The following is a 24,035-nucleotide window of genomic DNA, read 5'->3' on the forward strand; positions in this document are numbered from 1 at the left end:
CCACCATAAATTCATCCCCAATTAAAATGGCTGAGACACGGGTGGAGTGGAAAGAGACAACCAAGTTTAAGGTAAAAATAGCTACTTGGAATGCGGCCAGAACAAAACGGAGGATGGGTAATTTAGATTGGAAAAATGTTGTAGCAAAACATGACATATTGTGCCTGCAAGAAACTTGGGCACAGGCTATATATTTCTAGATGGGTATATATCATTCCAAACAGCAGCCATCCAATCTGTGATGGGCAGAGTAAAGGGCCGAGTTGCAACATCAGTAGCAAATACACTTGGGCTAAATGTGATGAAGTTCTTTAATTCCTCCTCCCACTGCCACATTTTACTATATGAGGGTCTAGGTAATTAGGACCGGTTGCTGATCAACTATTCTAATAGTAATTGTACAGGAAATACGGCCTCGGTTGCAGATCATTGGATAAGGAAAATCAAAAAAATCAGTGAAGCGCATCGAAAAAGTATGTATATTTTATCGATGGGTGATTTCAATATGCATTGTTGTGACATTAGGATTGCATCTGTGTGAGGATTAGTTGACACAGAGGGTGAGGCCCGCTCACATTTTACCAGCAGTGAATATGGTATTTGCTCAATAGGTTTCTAACAACTTGGAATCTCAAGATAGTTAACATGCTAGACCCTGACACAGGACTACCACGAAAGACAGTTGGGAGTGCAACGTCTGGATCCACATTAGATTATATTCTTGTATCAGAACCTGTTGTTGGTAGAATATGTCAAGCAGAGTCAGCTTTCTCTCGATTTAGTGACCATGCAGCTCTCTCATGTAACATGGTATGGCCAAAACGCAATAGCCTTGCAGAAGATAAAGTACCTAAACCAATCTAAACCCGGAAGAATGTGTACTCACTTAAATAAGACAAGATTGATAAAGACCGAGTAATCCCACTGATAATTTCAAAAACATTAAATGACATCCTGATATGTTCAGATCCAACCATGACCCGGATGGCTTAATGATCAGATATATTGGTTGAAGTAAAAAACAACCTGTTTTCTTAAGAACTGCCTACATACCACCCACCAGTTGGCTGGTTTGATGTTATCTGCTCTAATCTGCATGGTGCCCTTAGATCCAGCCCAAGAGATCAAAAACTGGTAAAGGCCCTGTATAAGGAACATTGGAAGGAATGGATTGAAAGGATTGGTGGGCTGCGGGAGAATTTGTCACTTGCAGCACACACAAAAAAATGTAGGGATTTCTGGTGAGTGATAAATGCACCATTTTTTAAAGAGAACTACAATCCTACCTTAGGTACTCACATGGGGGAAGCTGGATGGGTAGCTCATGTTGAGCAAATTGTTAGAGCTGCTGATGTGCCTTTAGAATCTTTTCATAACTTTCCACAGGCACCTGTTAAGGAGACCTTGGTATTCGACATTGCAGAGATGAGCATGGGCTTAGCTTAATTTACCCCCTTAAAGGCACCAGGACCAGACAAGGTCCAAATAAAACATTTTCTAGCTCATCAAGAGATTTGGATTCCATGTTCAACAAATATTTTTAATATTATAGGTAAAGTGTGCCCACCAGACTCATGGAACACAACTTATTAATAATTCCTAACTAAACTAAAGATCTATCTCCCTACTAGACAGTACAACAATACTGATGGCATGACTCTTGCTGAACAGATTGGAGGATTGGGCCACAGAGAAGAATATCTTAATGCCCGTGCAATCTAGCTTCCAAAATGGCAAGGGGACAATAGACCAATATCTTAATTTAAGTTTAACCAGAGCAAAATATACATTGGTAAAATCTGAGAAAATCTACATGGCCTTAATGGACATTTCAGCCGCTCTTGATTGTGTTTCCCAATACAAATTATGGGCCATTATGGAAGAGATTGGCATTGACACACCGATAATTATTGTTATCCGCCAGATGTATGCCCAAGCCATTGCTTTTGTTTGTGATAGCAGGGAAGGAGAATGCACAAGGCCTTTTAAAATAAAACGGGGTGTAGTACAGGGTTGAGTCCTTGCCCCCTTTTTCATTTTCATTAAACACAAACGAGGTGCAGGCAGCCATGATGGGAGCCCTAAAAGATGTATCCACCTTTAAAGCAGCACTCCTTCCAATAATGCTTTATACAGATGGCGCTGTGTTTTTGCAAGAACGTATACAGAAACTTATAGAGGCTAATTCCAAATTCATGACTAGTCTGGATCTTCATGTTAACAAAGCAAAATCCTTTGTATTGGTAGCAGGCATACAACCTAAAAGACTCCCAATGTTTCACATAGAGTCTCGTAGATTGGCAGTGGTGGATACCTTTACTTACCTGAGGGTTGTGTTTGACAGAAAATATACATGGTCAAACATGGTGGACAATAGGGCCCTAGCCAGGAAGAAAAGTGTCAAGGCTACATTCAGCTTCATGAAGACTTTGGGGCCTAAGCTGATCGAGGCAATAGAAAAGGTGAATGCCACAAAATCTGTCACTGTAGCATCATACGGGGGGACTGGGGAATGAGGGCAATTGATCAATTACGAAGAATAGGGGATGGCCTTTATGAAACATTACTAGCATTCTTAAGTAATTGTGCAAATTGTATTTGTCACGCTGAGCTAGAGGCCTGATACATTTGAGACATAGTGTGATTATTTTTAAGCGTGGGCAGGGTTCTGCATAGCGGAACTCTGCAAAGTGCAAAAAAACCTGTGCCGCGGTACACGGAACTCCGCAAACAGCGGAGTGTGTTAGATAAATGTCATTCGTAGTGATTTTCAGTGCCAGGTGTTTGTCTGCACTGTGCCATCATTGCAAACGGCACCATGCACAGTGGAAGCGTGCGCTGCTTCCTTTCTGCTGCTTGAGTAGATTTTTTACTCGAGCTGCAGCTTTCCCAACATGAGCGGTCGCAAGCATACGTTACAACTCGCAATGAGTAATCTGACCGCCTGTGTTGAGAAATCTCACCGGGAGGTTGGTTTTCTATGCTTGCTTGACGTTGACGACCGCGAGCTAGGAAAAAATAGTTTTTCGGAACTCCGCAAGCTCCGCGTAAGATTCCGCACACTACACGAGCAGATCGGAGTTTACCACCCAGGATTAATTATGTTATGGCACTCGATCTGGAAGAGAGACATGGTTAGTGTGACCCAACATATCATAATGGACTGCCTGGTCCCTAGTACATAAGATCACATGGATGCAATACTTGAAAACATCTTTGGAAAGTATATTTGTTAAACCTTCCAGTTGTAGATATATGTCCAAAAAAAGAATTCAACAACAATTCCTAGAGAAGTCTGTAAGTAACCGAGCAGAAGCAAGTCCCATTAAAACCTCAGTGAAGTTATACCTCACATGTCCTCTCCTTACTCAGGCAACTGAATCATATTTGATATTTGTGTCAAATCCTCAACACTGTTTCATCCTCAATCAATCAGGGTCTTGTCTCTTGTGACTACTCACCCAAGAGGTCTCAAGGTGCTGGGAGAGGGTGGCTGCTGGTAGGATTGGGTGGAGGATCATTCAAAGAGCCAGGTCTTGAGGTCCTTCCTGAACTGGGTCAGCGACGTGGATTGGCTGATGTGGGAGGGCAGGATCTTGGTGGCGAGGTGGGCGATCGACCTTCCTCCGGTTCTGGTTTTGTGGATCCTGGGGACAGAGGCAAGGGCAAGTTGGGAGGACTTGAGTTGTCTGGAAGCTACGTAGAATGTGAGGTGGTCTTTCAGGTATGCTGGTCCTTAGTCATGTAGAGCTTTGTAGGTGTGTGAGGAGTTTGAAAGTGATTCTCTTGTTGACTAGGAGCCAGTGGAATTGTCGGAGGTGTACGTGATGTGGCTGTGGCGGGGATGTCAAGCACTAGTCTGGCTGTGGTGTTTTAGACATTCTAAAGTTTCTTGAGCTGTTTCTGGGTGACATCAGCATAGAGTGCATTGCCGTAGTCAAGTCTGCTGGTGATGAGTGTATCGGTGACCATCTTTATGGATTCTGTGGGTATCCGTCTGAACTTCTTTAGAAGCAGGTGGAGCATGTGTAAGCAGGCTGAGGAAACAGCGATGATTTGGTGGTTCATAGTGAGCGATAAGTAAAGTATGATGCTGAGTTTGTGTGCCTGGTCCATCGGGTGGGGGAGATCCCAGAGTGGCAGACCACCAGGATTTATCCCAAGCTGATGGGGTAGACCCCAGGATGAGTACTTCAGTCTTGTCTGAGTTATTCTTGAGCCAGCTGTCTTTCATCCAGGTAGCAACGGCCTTCATTCCAGTTTGGAATTTGGTTCTGGTGGTTATGGGTTTGTTGGTGGGAGAGAGGAGCAGCTGAATATCGTTGCTGTATGAGAAAATGTGTAGTTCATGGCTTCTGACGATGTGAGGGGGCCATATAGACATTGAAGAGGGTGGGACTTAGAGATGAACCCTAGGCACTCCACAGCTGATCTCTGTGGGTTCTGAGAGGAGCAATGGTAGTCTGACTCACTCGGTCTGTCCGGTGAGGAAGGAGTGAATCTAGTCCAGAGCCCTGTCGCGGATGCCGACTTTGTGGACTCTCATGATGAGGGTGCGCTGAGAGATGGTGTAGAAGGGTGGCTGAGAGGTCTAGCAGTATGAGGGCTGCCATCTTAACCCAGTCGAGGAGGGTGCGGATGTCCTCAATGGCAGCGAAAAATACGATCTCCGTGCTGTGGTTGCTTCGCTGGCTGGATTGAGAGGTGTCCAGGACGTCGTCCACTTCAATGAACTTAGAGAGTTGGGTGTAGATTGCCTTCTCAATGACCTTGGCTGGGAAGGTAGATGGGTCTGAAGTTCTAGAGATCTATAGGATCTGATAATGCTTCTGCAGCAGGGGGTTGATCTTGGCTTGTTTCCAATTGTTGGGGAAGGTGGAGGTTTTGATGGAGAAGTTGATGGTGCGGTGAAGCTGGGGAGGGATGGCGACAGGTGCTCTGTGGAAAATGTGGTACGGGCAAGGATCCATCAGGGCTCCTGATTCGATAGTTTTCATGGTCTTGACAATGTCCTCTGTTGTGAGCTGGGTCCAGCAGAGCACTGTCTGTCAGGGTGTGGCTTGATTGTGTGCGCTGGTGGCATCCCTAGGGTGTGGAAGCTGTCGTGGGTCTTCCTGATCATATGGGGAAAGAAGGTGCAGAGTTTGTTGCAAAGGTCTTCGGAGGGGGGACGTCTGTGGTCTCGCTGTTGGCCTGAAGAACTCCTTGATGAGGGTGAAGAGTTCTTTGCTGTTGTGTGCATTCTCATTGATTCTTACTTGGAGGGCTGTTTACTTTGTAATTTTCAGGAGGAGGTGGTGTGTGTTGCCTGCATTTTTGAAGGGTGCATGAATATTTTTGGGTTTTGTTGTTCCTCCATCTCTTCTCGAGTTGTCTCCAAGTGCGTCTGTACTCGTGGAGGGTGGGAGTAAACCAGCTGGCCATCTTGGAGTGTTGCTTGTCTGATCTTCTCTTGAGGGGTACCAGGGTGTCGGCACACTTGGAGATTCATCGGTGGAGGTTGCGTACTATAGTGTTGGTATCCATTGGCGGAGTGGTTCTGCTGAGGGAGTTGGCTAGAAGTTCTTCGGTGGCCTTGGCCCAGCTGCAATGGGGGGCTGATGATGATTGTGATGCACGTTGGGTGTGGAGAAGGGAGATGCACATAGTGATGGTCGGTCCAGGAGACTTCAGTGGTGTGGCTGTAGCTGATGTTCCGGCTGGCGGAGAAGACAGGGTAGAGAGTGCATCCGGCTGTGTGGGTCGGAGCAGTGACTAGCTGCTTGAGACTGATGTTGTTGAGGTTCTTCCAAAGGGAAGCAGTGTTCTGGTCACTGGGGTTGTCCATGTGGAAGTTGAAGTCTCTGAGTGGGATGTATTTAATGGATGCAAGAATTTGGGATGCGATGAGGTTTACAATGGTGTTGGTGAAGGGGGACTGGAGTATGGGGGCCTGTAGACAAGGGTACCGTGAAGTATGGTGTTGGGGTTGGGCCGGATATAGAAGTGGAGGTGTTTCATTGTCGTTCCTTGGTCACTGGAATGCGTTGTCAGCTGTAGTGTGCTTTTGTGGATGATGGCGATGCCTCCTCCTGAGTGGTCAGGCGGTCCTTGCAGGTAATTTTGTAGCTGTCTGTGATTAAGATGGCGATGTCCAGTCCAGAGCAGGGGTTGTCTCCTGTTTCCGTGAAGAAAGCGATATCAGGAGAGGTGGTGTCAAGGAGGTCCAAGATTTCTGTGACATGTTTGTGGAGGGACCACATGTTGAGGAGGATGCAGTTGAGCCGCATTGGTGTGCTGTTGGTCAATTGGGCGGCAGGAGGAGCTGGTGTGCTGGCATAGCTGAAGGTGCTGTTGCAGTTCCAGCAGGCAAAAGTTGCAAGGGTCTTCTTTGGAGATGCTGGGTTAGTTAGATTTTGTCTGAACTATATACCGTTAATGATGGGCTTTCCCAAGAAAATGTATTTGCTAAATGATCTGCCAGTATGTCCTTGTGATAAAAGGTCAGTCCAGACCGGCTTGCATATATTATTTTTTTGTAGTTTTCATTAAAAAAAATTGCATTCTCCCACTTCTATGAAAATACCATTTCAAACAATGACGTCCTGTGCTTCATTGTATAAAACAATTGTCTAATCACTTTGCTTGCTAGGTTATGGCATCGTTTTTATGGTTCTCCAGGATTACAAGAAGGGTCTTGACAGAATGGGATAGTGAAGTTACATTGTATATGTTATGTGGGCATTGTATTTTTAATCATTGGATTTTATATATGAATTTCAAATCTGTTTTATGAGGCATGTAACATGATATGCACTTACATTTATACATTATATCTGACTATTAGAAAGGCCTGAAAGATTGGGTCAGTAAAAGATAAAATGGAAATGACTGAGGTCAAGATCAAGGCCACAATGCACTTTATACTTTAGTGGTGATTGTCTTTTTAACTATTAGATTTTCATAGATACATTTTCAATTCTGTCTTATGAGGCATTTTATATGTTACGTACCCATATTGGTACCAGAGATGTCTTTATTTTATCTAATGTACTTTATTTGCACTGAAAACAATGTGAAATAAAGATTTATGACTAACTGGCTGGAAGAGATGCATGCAGTGGTGTTCTTCTAAAAGTTAATATACAAATTGCACGACAAACTGGCACAATTTTGGTGACATCTAGGGATCCTTCTTCGCAAAGCCTGCTCTCATGGGCTGACCTGTGGTTAGCTATGTACAATAGCCTTGCCCCCTCTATTGTCCCCGCTCCGCCCCATATGCTCCTCATACGACCTCGAATTTCCTTCCTTACCAGCACAACACCTTCACTCTCACCAACATGATTGTGGACTTGGGCCCTGATATTGATATAATAGTTGTTAATAGACTCACGTTGGCTGTTTCTTATGTACCTGGAGGTTGGATTGGAGTCATTTCATTTCAAACTAATTTTGAACTCACCCGGTGCATCAGCGAATTTAGATGCGCCCCTATGTTATGTGCGATGAGTCAGGCTCTCTATTCTTGGCCCATGTCCCCTTTTCTGTTCCTATCCTCTTCCACTGGTTATTGTTATGGCCCACCAGGCTACACTTGACATTGTTGTATTTCTACCTGTATCTACAGCTGTTTCTGCCTGATGTTTTTTTGTACATGTGTAATGATAAATACAGTCACAGGCGGCGGGCTCACGGGTGTGGGGGAATGTGCTCATGCGGGGTGTGGGGAATGGGTCAGGGGTCATTAAGGAAGGGGATATGCACGGGGAGAGGGAGTCCCAAAAAATTATTGAAACTCACCTTTCTACCTGCCCGAGTCCCGCGTCTTTACTGCTTGGTCTGCTCCTGCATTCCTGCGTCCAGCAGGAACAGGAAGCAGGCAGTCTCCCACCCCTCTCTTAAGCCAATCACAATGCTCCAGTGGATTGGTCGGGACACCACGCAAACAGGTGCTGTACGGGATTGCATGTTCTCCATGTGGGCTGCAATGCAGCCTGCATGGAGAAGTGCAGAGTACGCATGACTGGTTTGGGCAGCCCAAGAGGGCCGATCAAACCAGTCATGCGTACCCAGGAGTGGGCAAACCACTCCTGTCCTACCCAGGTCGCTCCGCCCACCTGCCTGCCTGCATTGCGGAAAGAAACATAAAATGGTAATAACCAAATGTTATTACCATTTTATGTTTTGGCTGTCTCCCACTGCGAGAAAGCTGTGGGGCGACACTCCTCCACCCTAGTTGAGTAGCCGCCCCTGGTTAAATAATCGTGATTTTAAAAAAATGCTGACAGTTGAGGACACCATGTGCATTTTTCTGTGTTTGTAGGCCCATGTGCATATTTAAGTGTGTGTCTGTGACATCATGGTCCTTCTTAATAAACAGTGTCACTCTCTGGAAGCTATGTCTAGTGTCAAGAGCCACTAAAAGTATTTGCTACCCTTCATAATAAGGTGTTCATGTCTGAACAACTGTGCCCATTCGTGGTAATAGTGTCAACAGGATAATAATGGCCATCCTTGATTACTTTGGGAATTTTCTTAATCTAGTTCTGGTACACTGGCAGTCCTCATTACATATTAAGAGCATGGTTGGCCAATCTGTAGACATACCTGCCATAATATTAGTCCCTATAACATAATAATAGTCATGACTAACATATGGTGGCCATCCTGGACATTCGGGTCTCCAGCTTAGAATAGTGGTGTCACTGGTATAATGCTGGGCATTTGTTGCATATTACAGACATGCTTGTTTTTATGGTGATCAAGTCGAGTTGAGCAACGGGTAGGTCAGACGCATCCGCGACGACCCTTAATCGCGGTAAGACGTATTAGCGCAACTCCGCATTGGCTCATTGCAGTCCCACATGGAGGGGTCAGTACATTTATCCGCTTTAAGGAACACAACTCCCTTTTAGCATTTGGGAAAGCCAGGTACACTGGTACACTTTATTGTTCATCTTGTAGTAGTTTTAAGGTTATTCCTTGGTCCTGAAGAATTGCCCTGATTTTTTTACACAAAGGGGCTGATTCTGATGCGGGTTGGAAAGCATTCCCATCCAGGGCCTGATTCTGATGCGGTCAGTAAGGCCTCCTACTGGCATTTGCTCCTTCCAAATAGGATCGGGAGCGAGCCAGCGCCCAATTATGATGCGGTTAGGTACATGTGCTCCCATTGAAGTCAATGGGAGTCCTACCAAATCATATCTGGAAGCATCCGGATGCATCCTACTTGGTCGGTCGGACTCTCCCGATACGAGTGGGTCGGAAACCATTTCCAACCCAATGTGGTCGGGAAGCATTTCCAACCCGCATCATAATCAGCCCCTTAGTGGCAAGAAACATGTTGACCTGCACTTACACCTAGAGCGGACGTGGTCCATTATATCGACTGTAGCTCACTCTTGTTTTTAACATAACCTAGGGTACTGTAATATTAACCTTCCCTTTACGTACCTTTAGAGTTAGTTTTAAACACATTTCACCACACTACTCACGCACCATATCCTCACCATTACACCCACACTTCACAGACAGCATATAAAAAGAACTCCGGCAAAAAAAACCTGCAGGCCCTATTGGGTATTGCAGCGCTGGCCCAATGAGGAGCTGCCCAATTATGAAGCATGACACCCCTTGGAATGTGTGAAGGCCCTTGCTCCTGAAGGATCAGATCCCTTGGACTTGACGCCTTCGGGACTCAACCGATCTACCACTATCAGGAACGGCACACTTTTCTGTTTCTCAGTTATGGTGATCATTCATGGCCTATGATTGCAATAAATTGTATTGATCTCTCCATCATCTCAAAAATACCCTCCACATAAGATCTCTCAATTGGCCCATTTGTCACAGTTTCATGTAATATGTAACTTCTTAAGACAGTTCTGACACATTAGCCAATAAGGCTTTGCATTCATTGGCTTGTACTTACGATTGTGTCTTTATATGTATGAGCATGAAGAACCCATTGCACCAAGAGCTGTTGTTAAAAAAATGAGGATTGTTTGGACTTACTTCAATGGCATGCAGACATTGCTAAATTGTAGCACTATCCACAGGTTCTTAAGACATGATTTACACATTAGAGAAGTGTTCCATGTCTTCAGTGTGTATGGGTCATATAGTGTTTAAAGGTTTTGGGCATCTGGCAGAGTTGAGAACAATAATTTCTGCATTTTTGGCAATTTTATTCTTAAAAACTATAAATAATGTAGTGATCTGGTGCATTGTGATTAAGTTTCAAATCAAAGGATACTTAAATATGTTTTCTGGAGACTACTTTGAGAAGGGAATTCCAGTTACCTCAAATCAGTATTTATGCGCTTACAGTAGCGGCTCCTGGAGGGAGTGCTGCTGGGCGGTGATACAGGGTGGGGGTAGTAAACACCGGATTATGGCTGAACTGAGGTAAGTTTACAAATAAATAAATAAAACAAATTTCCTTGCGTGCGCTGCATCGCATTTCTGATGTTTACTACCCCCCACCCTGCCCCTCCCCTGCCCTGCATTACTGCCCGGCAGCACTCCCTCCATGAGACGCTACTGTGCGCTTCTCTTCCTGTGTTCCTAGACTGAAAAATTCTTGCACGGATGAACATAGGAAAACATTTAACTTAGTGGTGAAATCAACTGTTGATACATTCATTTAGCTGCTTTGATTTCAAATATAGTATGCATTCATATAAAAAAAGCAGTACTATGGCTTTGTGTGAGCACGTCTAACAAATGTGATGCAGGAAATGCTATGTTCAAATAAGGGTTGGATTTCTGTAAAAAAGGAATAAATGACATCAGTTTAGAGCTTCTGGGACATGTTTCTGAACTATGATGCAATAGGAACTTTATGCCAAATGTTCAAATAACTGGTCACCAAATTATAGTCACAAATTGGAACTAATAAAGAATCTGTAGTAATTGGCTGGTTCCAATCAACTTCATGAATATAATTGAGATAGATCACAAACTGCGACTTACTACGATCGGAAGCCATCACAAGGATATTTGATGTTTTTTAAATAAAGCAAACAGTTTTTTTAAAGTAAGCTTGTTTTCCTCAAAGGAAACACAGCTGCATTTACAAAAAGAAAAACCTTTTGTTTGCTTGAGAGTTAGCAGTGGTCTCGCGGACCACTGCCTTTTCCATAATAATTTTTTATTTTTGAATTCACAGAAGGTAAAGGAAACTCCTTGAGGTCTTAGTGATATTTCAATGGTTTGCCACCAATTTTCGGTCACCAAACTTTGATACAACACGTTCCTTTCCGGATATCAAAACGATTATCATTTGTAATCCCTTTTTAGGATTTGGAAGAACTTTTTATGGTTTTAAACACCAAATCTGAGGGGTATATTCACAAGAACATGTGATAACTACCGCAAGAGGAGCGTAACACAACTTTCAACATCGCAGCCTATCAATTGAAAATAATCCTGTGTCAACGTGGAATTCACAACAAGGTGGTAGCATGCGATAGTCTGCCGAAACCATGGACAATGTCTGCGATACAACCACCTCCATGGAGACAAAAACACAAACTACAACACCAAAAAACCTGCGATGGGCCAAATCGCAATAAGGAAATAAGCGATAAGCAGCTCCAGGCCTGCAACACATACCTGGCAGGAGGGACAACTCACCATAAAAGTAGTAAACACACCCAAACACAAACTGACCAACACCCAAGCACCATAGAGGCAGCTGGAGCAGGCGCAGAGGATGAGCGCAACCCCACAAGCTCCCTGGATGCCCAGCCCAGGACCTCAGTCACAGGGAAGGGCAAAGACAAGAAGAAGAGGAAGACGCAGTTCAGTCCGCAGGCGAACAGGATAATAGTCACAGAGGTGATGGAACACCATCAACAACTTTTTGTCACCTCCAACGTGTCATTGGGCACCAAAAATGGAATATGGCGGGACATTGCGGACAAGGTGAATGCCGTCAGAGAGTACAAGAGGACAATGGACGAGGTCAAGAGGTGATGCAATGATATCAAGCGGAGGACCAAGGAGAAACTCTCCGTCAACCAGAAGGCAGCAATGCAGACTGGAGGTGGGGTCCAGCACCACAGCTCGAGCTGGATGACATGGAGGAGCAGGTGTTGACAGTCATCAGTGTGGCTGGAGTCGGGGGATTGGACACTGCTAGACAAGACACAACACAACAGGGGAGTGACCACCAGGTTCTGGGGGGACGGGAGGAGATGGGCACAATGGCACACATGCACAATCAAGCAGTGCACAGAGCACACCCACAATGACTCTCGGTCCTCGCCCAGATCTACAGACTGTCATAAAGTACAAAACCATGCTGTCTGAATGTCAACATGTACCATGCAGCTACATACATGTGGACACATTGTAATACACCATCTCCCCTTCACATCACAGGTGTGCTGTCAACACATCCTGTAGAGTAGTCCCAGCCACTCTTCACTGATAACGAGGAGGACAACACCAACATTGACACCCAAACCATCTAAGACATCATTGACCTCATTAGTCACTCATCTCCAGGATTAGGGCAGCCCAGCTACATTGAGGAGACCCCACCTACTACCCAAAGCAACCAGCAGGAGGCACCCACAACCCTAGCAGTCCTCCAAGACCCCCAGGAACAACACATGGCCTTCCAACGCCGTGTGTTGGAGGGCCAGATGGAGAACGCAGAGCAGGTGCGATTGTACTTCGGCATCATGGCAACCAAACTTGACGCCATCCTTGGTTGTGTAGGCCCGCTCCATGGTCTCCAGCGAGCCCTGACTGACATCCCCGGAGTCATGATGCGGAGAGAAGAACACCTGTCCGCTCAGAGTGGCTCCAGCGATACCAGCCGTGAGCTAATATACATGCGGGGGCTCATGGAGGACATGGTGCAGATGGAGGCAGAAAGGATGACAGCCACCGCTGCACATCAGAGGAATGTAGCGCCGATCTATCACTCCCCACAGATCCTCATCATGGCATTGCTGCCAAAAGGCGTGGCGATTATGAATGCTGCTGCCCCCACACCATCCACATCTCCGCCCCCTGGTGTGTCTCTGCTTACCAGTGCAGCAGGCCTAACCACTCCGGCCTCCTGATGTGTCAGTGGGACACAGTGTGGCGGAATATCCACCTCCAGGCCCTGATGTGTCTGTGACACACAGTGCCGCAGGCCGTACAGCAACACCCACATGTGGGGCAGACCACTCATCCAAGGACGTGGACGTGCCTGGGATAAGAAGAACTCAGTAGCATTCATTTCCGCCACCTGGCCTGTTTCTGCTTGGTCCCTCACATGACCTCATGACCTTCCACTGACCCCCGATTCTCTCAGATGCACTCACCTTGGACAACAACATGGACTGCCACATCTTGATTGATGACCAATGACACGGTGACCAGTCTGTGGACTGTACCCTTCCTCTTCTGCACTACTTGTCATCCCCGGATGGACTCTGGCCGGCCCACAATAGGCCCATATTGTGTAGTGTGCTCGTCATAGCCCTGTACCTCTCCAGCTGCAGAACTGCACTGGATGTGCAATAAACGTCCAGTGACGCGCTGCTGTGTCATGTCTGACATCATTCATGTATGTATATGCGGATGAATGTAGGGATAGGGATTTCCTTTGCGCCAATGTTGCTCATCCTGTGGGATGCCAGTCAGAGGGTGCTACATACATAGCAATTTGTGTTACGGGTCCTGTGGACACCACAACAGGGACACATGCATCAACCACTTCCTTGTCCGGACATGGTCTGAACCATGCCCAGTGCACATGAGTCATTTTTGCAAGACCTGCGCTGTTCTGGTGTATGGCAGGTCAGAACACTCCACTAACGCTCCAAGGGGGGCCTTATTGCTAACCATCGTAGGCGTACTCGCTGGTGGTGTGCAGGTCACAGGTCTGGTTGTCAGCATGTCACAGCCGCTCCCCGAGGGCAGGTTTGCAAGCACACCACACCCATCCGGCAAAGGGGTCACAGGCAATGTGACCCCGCAAATATAAGGGGGCGACGACGTCACAAACCCCTCTGCCAGTGGTGACTGGACGAAGGACCCGAGGCCTTAAGGCCGGCATCGGCCTACCACCACATGGTGCTGACTAGGGATGAACAGGGTTAGTGGCACACAGTGCATTGCGGCCGGCACAGGCACCCCACCACAGGATGCTGACTGGGGTTGAACAGGGTTTGTGGCACGCGCTGCATTGCGGCCGGCACAGGCACCATGCCACAGGACGCTGACTGGGGGTTGAACAGGGTTTGTGGCACCTTAAACTGCTGAGCGGGTGTGCAGCCTGCGATGATGCCCCATCCCGGCGGTCTGGACTGCTCAGGGTTTGTGTGCCTTGCTGGACAGCAGTGTAGGCAGAGCCAGCGGGCTGTGTGGGCCTACCGCCAAGTGGCCTCACTTCCGGGACCAGTTATGGCACCCATTGGGCTGATCGGGCTTGCATTCTGCAATGGTGTCGGGTGCCCTGGTATGGCCTTTGCCATTGAGTAATAAAGACCCAGCACCACACGTGAGACCTGGTGGCCTGCGCAGCGGGACTGTATGGTGTGGAGGGTGCCATGTCCGCGGGCCCCGGGCGTGTGGCTTGCAGCGGCACATGGTGGGACATCCTGTCTGCACGCCGGTGGTGGAAAGTGAGCAATGATGCCCGGGTGTGCATGCTCCGATGTGCTGTGGGAGGGACTGGGGTGCCTCTGCCTGGGTGTGCATGGGCGGCGGCAGATGTTGTCTTGTGCAAGTGTGTGTACTGTGCCAGTCATGTATCTGGAATCTGTTTAAGATGACGGCTCTGACTCTAATGTGTGACCTGGTGTACTGCTATACATACCGGCAAGTGGTTGGAGACACATCGGTGGCAGCAGGTGAGCAGTGTGGCCTGGGTGCGCAGGGGTGGCACTCTCTCTCTCTCCCCTCTCTTTTTCTCTCTCTCTCCCTCTCTTCTTCTCTCTTTCCCCTTTTCTTCTTCTCTCTCTCTCTCCCCTGCTCTTCTTCTGTCTCTGCCCCTCTCTTCTCTCTCTCTCTCTCTCCCCCTCTCTTCTCTTTCTCTCTCTCTCTCTCTCTCCCCCTCTCTTCTTCGTGTCTCTCTCCTTTGCTCTCTCTCTGTCCTTTGATTTGTGCAGGACACACCTCTTCATCCTGTTTTTTTCTATCTTGCAGGCTGTGACCTACAGATTGTGTCGAGGGGAGCCACCATGTGTCTTTATTTCATTTCAGTTTTCATTTCAATAAAGTTGCATTGGTTCCTTCGAAAGGGAATGTGTGATTCTCGTTTCTGTGATGACACATGCATGTCACCAGTTGTGATTGTGGGACATCAGGCAGATTATTTCGTACATGTTTAGGTGTAGCTGTATTGTATTGTATGTATTGTATTTTGCATTTGTAAAGCGCTCTGTCACCCTACGGGCATCCTGGCGCTGAGACACAGTAAACTAAAGATAAAAACGCAACTGCAGAAACTGACCGGCCGGCTGCTTAAACTCTGGGAAAAAGCCAGGTCTTGACTTTCTTTCGGAACAGCAGTAAATCCTTTATTTGCCTCAATTCGGGGGGAGGCTGTTCCATAAGTGAGCTGCTGCTACGCCGAAAGCTCGTCGTCTCATTGTAGATCTCTTACTCCTCGGAATGATTGCCAGATTGGCTGCTGAAGAACACAAACTACTTGCAGGTACATACCATCCAAACCTAGCTGATGTGGCATGTCTTCGGCCAGGGGAGTGCCAGGGAGGGGTGGTCCTGGGTGTGGTGTTGGTGGGTGTTGTGGCCCTTTTGGGTGTCCATGCTGCATGTTCAGTTGCTCCATGGCATCTGTTTGTCTTCTGGTGTGTGTCTGGGCTGTTCTCCCTTTTGTGGTGCAGACTGTGGTCCGACATTATACCAGGTCAGAGCAGGTGTTAATTTCCTGCTGCTAAAGCGCCTTATCGTGTGTTTTGTGTTCTTCTCGCCGTTCTGGCTGGTCATTGTGAATGTTGAGGTGTTGTGTTGTCGCGACTTTTGGCACGGGAACGCCTGCTCTGCATCTCATTAGCAATAGTTGCCGGGGTCCTCAGTGGCGATGTTTTTTGCGGCTGCTATCGCGGGTAAACTGGTGCTGTGGGCTGTTAGCACCAGCTTGTGAATGGGTTGGTAAATTTATCATGACTTTGGCTGCGATAAAGTGCCATTAATTCGGCGATAGACCCTTGTGAATATGCCCCAGAGTGTTTGCGATTATAAAGATGTTTATACAACTGGCCTCTTGTTTTTTGTCCTAAGGATTCTAACTACAGGTAACACCAGCTTTGTTAAAGACATAGAGGTCAAAGGTTAATAATACATTCTCGGTATTTGTAAAAAGCAAACTATTCACCCCTATGGGTCTCAAGGCGCTGTGGGTCGTCGGGAAGATTATGCCAGATATTGCCCAGAGTCACATGGCGCTGGGCTGACCTGCCACCGGCGATCGAACTGTGAGCCCCGTGTTACGGAGGCAGCCGCCCTGGCCGGTGTGCCACACCTCTTGTTGGCTATAAGGTTGTGCCTTATAGCTCAGCTGGTAACCCATATATGGGAAATTTGGGAGCTGCTCACAAAAATTTGCTATGACTGAATATTACACATAAATAAAATTTACTTTTCGTCCAAAGAAAGAAAACAGACAAAAGCGTCATTCACATTCAGTAAATTGGGCAGTGCGATTCGGATTCCTTTAGAATGTCATGATGGCAGCGAGCTATAGTGCTTAATTAGGTGAATAATTCTATTTTCACAACAGTATAGCTTTTCAACCTTTTTCTTTCAGAGCAGTAAATTGCAGGCCGTTATGAGCCATGTCTGCGATGCTTTATCTCTTTTATTTTGTCTCTCTGGGATCCAGCCCTTATTATGCCAATTTATGAATATTAACGGGAGAATCTCTGCAGGTGTATAATTCAAGACAGGGACGAATTTTGTTTCCAAGTTCCCTGCCGTGATCTATTGCTCTGCAATCACTACAGGCATTCGCAAAAATCGAAAAAAAGAACAACTAGTGCGCGCTATCAACTGAAACTTCTGATAACGATGATGACTTTTATGGAGGACGGTAGCGCCACTTCATGCTGCTATTTGTTCTGAAAGGGAAGGTGGCAACAGTTTACACAGACAGCAACTGCAAAATATGATGCATTGGGTGACATTTGACAAACAAATGAGGGAAGAAGCTCGAGTTCATGAGTGCTGCTGTCCGTAGTTTTTTCAATTGCAGCAGCAGTTTCAAGACAATTAAATTTGTAAAATTGCTACCACTTATTCTCTTGTTTATGTGGTCAAGTAATATTCATGGAGCTAAGCGTTATTTTTAGATATCGCGAAATTAACAGTTGGACCATGTGACTTATCGTAATCAAGAAAGTCCATGCATTATACTGTCTTAATACGGCAGTAGCGAATTTATAATGGATGTATGACTTTACAACGCATGCTTTTACCACGCATGCTTTTACAACGCAAGTATTACAACGAAAACCTTTACAACGCATAGCGCTTTGGGGTGCTGGATAGTGAATAGTTTAATTTACTATTCCAACTCCAGTCCCCGTGGACACTAGGGAAGGTGTTGGATCGTAAATTAAATGTATTCCCTATCCTAGAGCGCCCCCCAGGACAATGCGTTGTAATGGTTTGCGTTGTAATAGTTTCGTCGTAAAGGCACTGCATGGTAAAAGTTGCATTGTAAAGGATGTTCCCCATTTATAATATATGTTTTTCATGCACACGTATATATGTGTGATATATATTTATTCTATAGTAAGAAAAATCTAAGTAGAAGACATTGCGCTGTACATTTTTCAAATTGTAAACATCTCAGCAGCATTTCTGTTACCATAGAGCAAACCCCTAACCACCAGAAAGTGTGGTTACGGTAAAGGGCGCTGAATCAAGGAAGCATTATGTGCTTGGGTTGCTGCATCTCTGGCATCTAAACCGGTACGAACCAGAGGTCTCAGCATCAGGACCACCCGCAGACCAAACCCCACCTGAAAAACACTACAAAGGGGACATGCCATGGCCTTATGTGATCCTGTGTGCGGAGCGGAACCTCCTCGACATGCTTCTCTAGCCAGCATACGTGCAAAAACTCGAGAACATCTGCATTAAGCTGCCCTTCTTATTTACGATACAACCCTTCGAAAAACAGCCAACATCCCATATCAGTGAAGAACAAGGGGCCATATTATCAAGAAAGGGCGATACATTATCGCTGCTTTTATCAGCAGGAAACTCCAGCTAAAGCGGCGCTAATGGGCTTGATAATATGCCCTTGTGAATTCCCATAGAATCCCAGGTTCTGGTGTTAATCTGGGCTTCTATAGGCATTCACAAGGGCATATTATCAAGTCCATTATCGCCGCTTTAACGGCAGTTTCCTGCCAATAAAAGCGGCGATAATGTATCGCCCTTTCTTGATAATATGGCCCACGGTGTTATGCCCACTGCAACTCTTCACCAGTTTGTACTAAGGGCACATCACAAGCCACGATAACGGAAGTAATGGTTGTAAAGAAACTCCACATAGGCACTATTTCTTTTAAGACAATCACAAAGGGCCATATGCATGCACACATTTCCCATAGACACAGAATGGGCAAAACCATTTGATGCATCTGGTTCAAAGGGTCATCTAGAACATTTGTGATTTTTCTTCATTCTAAACCCACAGATTGTACATACCTTGTTATCAAAATGCAATGGGGTCACCACCTCTTCTACCACAACCCAAATACAGACTTTGCAGACATCTTGTAGGTGATGCACAGTAATATCAATTGCGCTTCAATGCTTAGTCTAAAAGTTTGAGTTAATTTTATGCTGTCAGCATCTCAGATATCAGTAGAGTCTCAGCAAGAATGCAAACATCACAATATAGCAACTAAGGACCTGATTGGGATCTTGGCGGATGGGATACTACGTCACAAATGTGACGGATATCCCGTCTGCCGTATTACAATTCCAATCATATCCTATGGAACTTGTAATACGGCGAACAGGATATTCATCTCGTTTGTGGACGGAGTATCAGATCCACCAAGATTGTAATCAGGCCCTCTGTCATGCCAGGAGATATGCAATCATAGCCACTCAGTGTTCAGGAACATTTGCTCAACACTCCAGCCATGTACAGCTTCCCCCGTCTAACTCCAAAAGAAAACAACTATGCCTTGAAGTGTTGCACCATCAATAGAGCAACTGAGTTGTTCATAAAGACCTGTGCATGATTCAATGAGAGAATCTGTCCACCCATTGAGGGTATGGACTTGCTACACTGGTTTATCTTGCTCTGCAATATGTTCATCAACTACTGTCTACTAACCCTGGATGACCACAGACAACTCCTGACAACGCAGCACAGTAACTATTCTGGCATCCTGAGCAGAGACAAATTGCACTAGTTATTTGGCGATGCCATTTACACATACACACAACAGCAATATACAGGGTTCTAATGTGGCTAACAGGATTACAGGGATTATTTGGACAGGAGTTGTTTCTTCAGGCTCCTGTCAACAAATCCATGACCTAGGCTGTGCTACCTTACATGAACTCTACACTCAACTGCAGTGTGCGTGTCACTCCCAAACTCAATATAGCCTGGATTATTATGGAAGGAAATTTAGTTGTAGTTCCTAGGGACCCAACACTGCCCAGTTCAACAGGAATATACACTTCCTGCAGATGCAGGACTAAGGGTGGGGCTTTTCAGAGAATCTATACCCTATGAATCTTGTGGAGTCATACTGACCTATAGGGGCCTATTTACAATCCCCTTGCAACGCCCATACGTCACCTTTCCCAGGTTAAAATTGACGCAAAAGTGGTGCAAGGGGCTTGTAAAGAAGCTCCATAGTATTAAGCCAACAGTTTCATAGGTAGACACACAAGAAGGTGGGTTTTTACCTGTGGGCGCATTTTCATTATTTATGGTTCATGAATCGATGAATGAAAGACTTTGACAACATAATGACTCTCACCCACATTCAGCTGACAAGTGGCAATATGGTTGTTGTTTAGCTCATGCATATTCATGTTACACTGCAAAAAAGACAAAAAAATCTATCCCTCAAGCATTTTTCTTCTCTGCCCAAATGTGTTCCTCCATTGTATTGCCTATTGTTAGACCTTGCATCTTTTGGCATTGTCTCCCTTGTCTTTTTGCTTCTAAACTCCTGTTTTTGACTGTGTGCTGAACTTCGGTTTTGCTTGTTTTAAAAGTTTGGGAACTTTATCACAGCTGACCAGAGCTAAAGTTCATGTGCTCTGTGTCTAAAATGTAATGGCATTTGGTTACTCCATAATTGGCATATTTTATTTGCTAATCAGTCCCTAGTACAGTGCACTACATGTGCCCAGGGCCTGTAAATCAAATGCTACTAGTGAGCCTGCAGCACTGATTGTGCCACCCACATTAGTAGCCTTTCAAACATGTCTCAGGCCTGCCACTGCAGGGCCTGTGCGGCAGTTTTAAACTAGCATGTCCACCTGGCAAGTTCACCTAGTACTCAATATAATTTTTCCTCCAGGTCTTGTTCTCACACTCTCTACCCATGTACATAGTGTGTGCTTATCCATATTGGAGCAGTACGGATATTTGGGTGGAATATTTCTCTTGTCAGACTCCTTTGTGTGAGTATTGGAAGTTCATCTACTTGCCAGACCCAAATCTTCCCTTTTATTACTTGTAAGGTACCAAGGTAGGCCCTAGGAAGCCCCATGTGCAGGGTGGAATGTATTTAAAATGTAGAACATGTGCTTTTAAGTTTTACATGTCCTGGTAGAGAAACACGGCTAAATTCGTTCTGCATTACAGCAAGGACAATCTCTCCTATAGGTTAGTATTGGAGCTACCTTGTAACACTTTTCAAGTATAACTTCCAATTGAGAGGTAGAATATTTGAGTTTGGTTTCTTTAGTCTCACAATTTAAAAACACATCTTTTAGTGAAGTTGGTTTTTAAATTGCAGGTCTAAAAATGCCCCTTTTAGAAAGTGGGAATTTTCGTACTTCAACCATTCTGTGCGCCTGTCTGTCCCTAGAATGCATGCCTGGGTTTGATGAAAGCTGGACTTTTTGAATTCACTCTAACAAGTCGCACACAGTGGATGCTGAGGTGTGCCCTGTATAATCTGATGGCCTATCACTAGGCTGATGAACCTTCCTGAGCTAGAGTGGTGGGAGGAGCTGACACTTATACCTCAAGAGGGCTATGTCTGTCTCCTCACAAAGAACCGAATAACCCCCTGTAGTGTGTCGGAGCCAGGGCTAGCAAGGGCAGTGTCATTTGCACTACAAAGAGCTTTCTTTGAGTTCTCCCTACCTCAAAGGCCAAAATAGGCCTAAGTGTTGGATCTCTGATACCATATACCCAGAACACTTCTGGACTGAGGACATTCTGCCAGGAAGAAGAGCAGTCATGCTGCCAGGAGGGACTGCCTCTTTGCTGCTTTCTTTTCTGTGTTGGCCTCCTGCCTTCTGCCTCTTGCCTGAGAGTGAGAGGACTGGACTTTACTCTCTGCATCCTGTTTTCTAAGCTTTTCCAAGGGCTCAACTGAACTTGCCTCCTGTTCTTGAAGTCCCAGGGACATCAAATACTTCACCTGCATTTGCTACCAGCACCTGGGCTCCTCTGCTGTCAGTCCTGCCCTGCCAAGTGGTGCCAAATCCAATCCTGTGCCCTTGTTGGTGTATTTGGGGCTGCAACCAAGAAATTGATGCATCAGCTTTCAAAGGGTCAGTTCGGAACTGGTGCATCTTTGTGAAGCCAACGCATCGCCACTGCCCCCACCAAAGCCGTGTTCCCTGCTCGCTGATTGCATGAGTCATTGACAGCAACATACAACGCTGCCCTGACTCTGTTGCAGCATCTCTGAAGAACCGCCACTGGGTGGGTCTCGAGCACCACCACATCGAAGTCTGTGACCCACCGCTCTGGCTCTGACGCACTCTGGATCTGCGTTGCTTTCGTCATACTAATCGTATTGTGCCCAGAAGTTCGACTTCGATGTTGTGGAATCAACGCATCACACTGTTGACATCAATGCACCATCGACGCTGCATCACCTTCAGAAACCAAGGTCTTGCATAAGCAACCAATGCATCATCTCCTATGTGCACTGCATCGTCCTGGGGCGTTAAAGCTTAAACAACCTTGCCCCACCTTGAAAAACCGATTGCTGCTGCATTCAAGGTACTGTAAGGGGGTCTGCATGACTCCTGTATCCATCACAATCGGACTGAATATTTGGATTTGTCCCTGTCTAGAGCAAACAGATAACCCTAGTTGGAGCTATTGACTGCTAAGCACTGCATTTTTTATTTACTCTTTAAAAATGAATGTCTTGACTTGTGTTTGCTGGATATTTGTCATTATGGTCTTGTTTTACTCAGATAAATATTGCCTATTTTTCTAGACTAGTGTGGAGTACTTTTGTGATGTTTCACTGTGTTATTGTGTATGTGCGCACAAATACATTACACATTCCCTCTTTATTTTAGCCTGACTGCTTTTTGCCAAGTTACCTGAGGGTGGACCCAAGAAACCATTTAGGGTTTACTACAGTTACCCTGATTAGAGAGTTAGTCACTACTTGGAAAGGGCACATACCTATGCTGACTAGGAACTCCATGGCTAACATCAATTATGATAAATTAATTCCCATTTTCTCAATATCCCAACCCCCCCCTCTCTCTCCAGAATAACTCCCTCACCTCAGGCATGGTTCCCAATTCTTTCAAGACTGCAGTAGTCTCACCCATACTAAAAAAAACAGGTGCCGACCCGAAGTGCTAAGCAACTTCCGCCTCTTTTTATTACTCCCCTTCCTGCGCAAAAACCTGGAGGCCTTCGTAGCAAATTGCCTAAGCACTTTTGTGGAAGACTCCCACTTTTTAGACCCCCATCAAGCTGGCTTTTGGCCCCAACACTCCACCGAGTCCATTGCCCTGGCCGTCCATGACAAACTCAGAAAGGGGACCGATCAGAACATCTCACAGGCATTGGTGCTCCTGGATCTGTTGGCGGCCTTCAACACCGTCGACCACGCCTTTCTACTCGATCGGGTCGAGAGCGCCGGCATCCTAGGGCCACCGCTGAAGATGGCTTATTTCGTTTCTCAATGACCGCTACCAAGCGGTCCGCCTTTCCAGCTTCTCCTCGGAGCAAAAAAGACTCACCTGGGGAGTCCCTCAGGGCTCCTCCCTCTCTCCCCTCTTGTTTAACCTGTACATCATCCCCCTGATCTGCGAACTCCAGAAAAGAGCAGTAGTCATTTTTAATTATGCCGACGACCTTCAGCTCATCTTCAACATTGATCCCTCTCCCTCCTCCATAGAGAACGTTCAATCCACTATGACCTTCATCAGCAGTTGGATGAACGCTAACCAGCTAAAGCTCAATCCCAATAACATAGCGATGTTGCTTACAGGGCCTCTAGGCAACCCTTGGAACTCCAACTTCTGGCTTCTCTCCCTGGGCTGACGCCGTCCCCAGTCACCTCGGTCAAGAGCCTAGGCGTCACCATTAGTAGCGACCTCTCCATGAGGGCCCATATCAACTCAGTGGTTTCTGTCTGCTTCTTCCATCTACGCAGAATCAGGAAAATCAGTAGATTGCTTTCTCATGAAGCACTCGTTCAAGTCACCCTGGCACTAGTCATGTCCAGCATCGACTACACCAACTCTCTCTACACCTGAATCCCTGCATACCAATCCCACCGACTCCAACTAGTCCAGAATCAAGCAGCCAGGCTGATCCATGGCCAGCCGAAGTTCAGCCACACCAAGCCCCTCCTCAGGAGCCTTCACTGGCTTCCAGTGATTCAGCGCAATCTCTTCAAACTTGGCTGCCTGATCCATAGAGCCTTCTCATCCCATGGGCCCTTTTTCATTGCTTCCCTAATTCATCGCTATGTCCCTCCCCGTGACCTATGCTCCTCCTGTCTGAACCTCTTGTCACCTTGCACTTTCAAACGAAAGAAACATGGCGGTCTGAGATTCTCCACCCAAGCACCGCTCCTCTGGAATTTTCTCCCTCGAGTACTTCG

The sequence above is a fragment of the Lissotriton vulgaris genome, chromosome 3_1 (assembly GCF_964263255.1).
Source record: "Lissotriton vulgaris chromosome 3_1, aLisVul1.2, whole genome shotgun sequence".
Lineage (NCBI taxonomy): Eukaryota > Metazoa > Chordata > Amphibia > Caudata > Salamandridae > Lissotriton > Lissotriton vulgaris.